The sequence below is a fragment of the Hyperoodon ampullatus genome, assembly GCF_949752795.1.
Source record: "Hyperoodon ampullatus genome assembly, chromosome: 19".
Classification (NCBI taxonomy): domain Eukaryota; kingdom Metazoa; phylum Chordata; class Mammalia; order Artiodactyla; family Ziphiidae; genus Hyperoodon; species Hyperoodon ampullatus.
In genome coordinates, this window is record NC_136932.1 from 9,039,179 (window position 1) to 9,044,284 (window position 5,106).

Below are 5,106 nucleotides of genomic sequence, written 5' to 3' on the forward strand. Positions count from 1 at the left end.
CTCCCAGGCTCACGCTCACCCTGTGAGAGACCACACACAGAGCAGGTCACCCCCAGCCCCCGAGGCGCCCAGGTCAGGCTTGGGTGGGAGGAGAAAAGCAGGGGGCAGAGGGTCTCTACCTCCTCACGCCACACGTAGCTATCCTCCAAATGTTCCAAATGGCAGCCTCACCATTGTTCCACGTGGGGTGAGCCCCCCAGCCCTATTGGCCCCTCCACCGTAAATGGCCCCTCTCTCCGCCCCACACGGGGAACTCCAGCCCGCCTCCTCCAGGAGAGACGTGGACCAACATCTGGGTTGGTTCTTTCTTGCCTTTATAAATAATGGCTGAATCTTTTTCTGTTGTTTGTTTGGTGGTGAACTTTGCTTCCCCAGAACAGGGTGGTGGATCCTATACTCCAAAACCATCAGTCACATCACTGATTCCACACAAGCCTTGCTTCGTAGAGGACACGCCTGCACCATCCATGATGGCTTTTCTCCAAGTGGAGAGAACCAAGGTTTTGTTTTGTTCCCTAGCTAGAGGTAGATATATGTATGTATATGTGTGTGTGCACGCGTGTGTGTACATAGGCATCCAGATGTGTGTGTGTGTATATATATAGATTTGTGTGTATATTTATATAAACATTACATACATACACATAAATGAAATCTTGCAAATTGAAAAACCAGCATGCAAATGGCAATAGCAGCACTTGGCTCCTTTCACGAGATGCATCTGTTTGTGGCTCTCCAGAAGGAACTGACATGCTTCCTTCTGTAATGTCCAAATTCATTTGCTGAAAGTCTCTCCTAAGTATCATTTTTCTTTCAGGCAACATTAGTAGTGGAATTTATATTAGAGCCCCAGACACCAACCGGCACCTCTAGAAATATGAGGACAAAGCACAAGACGTCACCTCTCTCTGGGCTCCATCTCTACCAGCTCTGCGTTCCCATAAAGCCAGAAGGGAGAGAGAGCCCACTGTTGCGACAATCTGTGCTAACAGCACGTGGGCTAGAGTTGTCATGAAAGAGAATGGCACCGCCCTGAGATTGTTACCATTTGGGAACCTTTTTAAAGACTGGGGCTGTGGACTCCCAAGGGCAGGGCCCTTCTGGGTCGTGACTTGCTTGAGACAAAGCCTGAGAAGGCATCAACTGCAGACAGGCCTTCAATAAGCGCTCTCTGATTGCAGCCTGGTCCTAAGGCTGTTACTAACAGATGAGGTCTTCCCTGCGGTAGCTCCATTCATCCCGGATCACTCCTGAATCTGCTCTTGCGCGAGAAAGGCAGATCGTGGGAAGCCGACCCTCCAACACCTCTGACCTTCTGCCGGATCAGGCTGGAAGCTTACAAGAGACAGTGGGATGCTGGGAAACACTAGGCTGAAACCTCCTTCCTACTGCATCTGCCTCACCACAGTGGCTACGAAAGGCTGAGTCAGCTTGACTGGGGTGTGGGTGTGTGGGGTGCCTTCAAGGGCCTTCTAGCTTTGAACTCAGCAGCTCCAGCTTTCAGCCTGGATGCCTGGGTGTGGTCCTGCAGGCCGGATGCTCAGGAGGCTGAATGGGTGGCCTCATTGTTTCTTGATGACCTTAAGAAGTCTAAGGGGTGTTCTGACTTCAATTAGGTGAAAGCCCTCCAAGGCAGGCTGTTTTACTTGTAACCATACTGTCATCCCAACCCCACACCTCCACAGCTCCTTCCATCTCCAAAAAGGACTTGATCCAGGGCCTAGAGTAGGGCCCACCTCTCTCAGCCTCTTTATAAGGGAAATGAGATCTTAAAAACAGACCCCAAGCCCTCCAAACCTAATAGTATTAGAAGCGTGCCTATAGGGACATTGCTTTAATCTCATTAAAAAATTTTTTTTTGTTTATTTGGCTGCACTGGGTCTTAGTTGCAACATGCGGGCTCCTTTAGTTGTGGCATGCATGTGGGATCTAGTTCCCTGACCCTGCATTGGGAGCACGGAGACTTAACCGCTGGACCACCAGGGAAGTCCCTCTCCTCATTTTTACTTGAAGAAACGCAGGCTTAATTAGGCGGAGACTTGCCCCAGATCACCCAGCCTGTGTGGGGCAGTGCAGGGCCAGACCTAGTGGGCTGTGCTGCCCACTCCCCAGTCCCCTGGGCTGCAGGCAAACCCAAGGAGGAAAGTCTTGGTCCTCCCTGGGCAGAAGGCTTCTGAGGGTCAGAGGTGGTGTTGCCAGTGTAGAGCAGAGTGGGGCATAGATGAAACAGCCAGTGCTGGCTGCATGAGGGAATCAAAGGGCAATGCTGAGCTTCGGGGATGAAGAGAGGGTTTCATCTGACGGTGAAAGAAATGAGGCCAGCAGTCAATCTTGCTCCGAGGGCAAGATCTTAAACCCAACATCTTAAACCCAGATGTTTAGAGGTCTATAGAGCTGCACTCAGGCTCAAGTGGCCTGTCCTGCCCGACACGGCTCATCCTGAGCTGGAGCTCCTCCAGACAGGCTGTGGGGCACCCCCTCCACCAGAAGCTGCCCTTTCACCTTGGTGGCTAGGTAGGCAGCTGGCCAGGGGCCCTGATCCTTCCTCCAGGAGCACTCCAGGCTCCCTTGTCCCAGAGAAGCCGAGGCTGAGGCAGCTGAGCTTGGGGCCTCCTCCTTTGTAGTTCCCTGATGACTCATCTGGCAGCCTAGCAGGCAGAGAGAGGAACAAGGTGGCCTGAGAAGCTAACCCAGCAGCTGGCAGCTGAATCTGTGAAGGGCACGGGGAAAACAGGCTGACCCTCACCTCCCAGGGGCACGAAATCTCGGCCCGGGAGCTGTACAGCTTCTCCTGTGTCTGGCTTCCCTGTGCCACATGACCATGACTCAGACCCTCACCGACAGTCTGTCTCCAAGTTCAGGAGGCTATTTTCAGGACGCTTTGGCCCGACAGCAGCTCTCCGACACACACACACACGCTCGCTTCTTCACTCTTGCCCACTTCTACATGGGTTCTGATCTACAAAAAATGGGGTTCTGCGCTAAGCCTGGGGCTGCTGATTGGGTGGCCTGCCCAGCTCTGGACTTTGGTCCCTGGCTCGTTGCCCCAGCCCAGAGCCCCGCAGCTTTGCCCCTTCTCTCTCACTCCTGCAGCCTGTGGGAAGTGAGGACTAAGTGGGAGCCCGTTGTGTCTCTGCCTTTGAAGGCAGGTCAAAATCCTGATCCATTACTCAGCTGGACTCTCTCCACAGCTCTACTCAGGCCCCAGATGCATTCTTCCCTCTGCTCTGTGTGTCAGAGCTGAGGACATGAGCAGTGACAATAGCCACACCCTCTCAGCTCACCCACAAGGCTAGGAAAACACAAGGGGAACGGAAAGGGGCAGAACGAATTCAGTACTCTTTCAGGGCCTGATCCACATACACTGCCTATTCTCTCTTCTGTGGTGCCTCCATGACCCCCTGGAGGGATCCGGGGGTAGGAACGAGTGGGATGGAACCAGATTAACCCTTGGGCATATCTGTGTGACATGCCTGCATGTCACAAGGCTCCTGGGCTCAAGCTCAACTCCCTCACCAGCTAGTAAAGATCGTCTGTCCAAGTTGAGGTGTCCTTAATGTGGGTTCAAGGATGGCTTCAGGGAGGTCTGGGAGCCCTAGAAACTATTCTTGTATTTTTCCAGGGAAGAGGTCCATAGCTTTCATCACATTCTCCAAGGGTCTGACATTCCTCAGAAAGTTGCTCTAGTCTCCCCAGAAGGTCAAGGCCAGGGCAAAATGCTTGTTCTGGCTCCATATTTTTACACCGAGGGAAAGCTCACTAATGTAGGGCCTTCCTACCTGACTGCAAGTTAGAATAACCATCTCAAACGCACTCGCCCTAGGTCTACTGAATCAGTGACTGGGCATTAGGCCCAGAATCTGTACTTCTGACAAGTTCTCTGGATGATTCTCATGCCCAGAGGCCAGGGACTGCCATCTGACCCCTGCTCTATACTGTAAGGCTGCACTGTCCAATATGGCAGCCACTAGCCACATGGCTATTTACATTTAAATCAATTCATTTAAAATAAAATTTAAAGATCAGTTCCTCAGTTACAGTAGCTACCATATAGGACAGTGCACACAGAGAACATTTCCATCAATGCAGAAAGTTCTATTAGACAGTTCTTGTCTAAGGCTATGATAGCAATGCTGTCTCTGACAGCAAAATTTCTGTTCCTAGGATTCTGGGACAGGGATGGGGTTTAGACTAAATGAGTGCTTGATTAACTGGAAGGTACAAGAATAATGTTTAAAATTTTGATGACAACCTTTCTAAAATGTATCATATTTCAGTTCCCTGTTTTAGTAAGGTCAGTAAAAACACTAGATTAGGAACCCTAGATTAGGAACCAGGAGATATGAGGTCAAGCCTTGGAAGCTTTTTTTAAAAAGCAGCAGGACCATTTTTATTAAATGAAATCCACCTCAACCCCCACAATATAAAAGAGCGAGAAACGTGCAACTGCTATGAAATTCACATTAGAAACAGCTGCTCCGCTGAAGAAGGTGGACAAGGGCCACACATACTCACACTCCCTTCATCCACCACAGACCTCCCCGGAATCCTAGGTCTCCAAGGAAAAGAGTCTGAAAACTAGTGGCCTAGGAAACCTTTTGAGGTTCCGTCTAGTTTCCCAAATGCCACTGATTTGTCAGGATTATTTGAGGGCTGGATGACTCCAATTCAGAATGATAATTGTCAATATTTACTAAGCACCGCCATTATTAATGTCAATTTCAGATGTGAAAACTGAGGCTTAGAGAAGTTCAGTAGCCGGCCAAAACAGTCACACAGGGACAAGTTGCAGAAGCGGGGCTGAACGTGCGCTGCTGCCTCCCCAGCCTTCATGCTAAGCCTTGAGCAGGCCACTGAGTTTCTTCTCATAGCTTCTTCAGAGCTGTTTTGAGGGCTGAAGGAGGTAGAGTACTTGAAATGGCAATCAGCTTGCCTGGCCAATAGAAGCTGATAAACGCCCTCACTGAGACAATGGGACCTCTTTGTTTCAGCATCACACAGCCAAGGTGTCAAGCCTTACCTAAGGCACTCAACACTTTGAGCCTTGATTCGCTGTACATCAAAGAGAAATATAGGGCCATCTTGAAAATGTCCACTGAGGGGCCA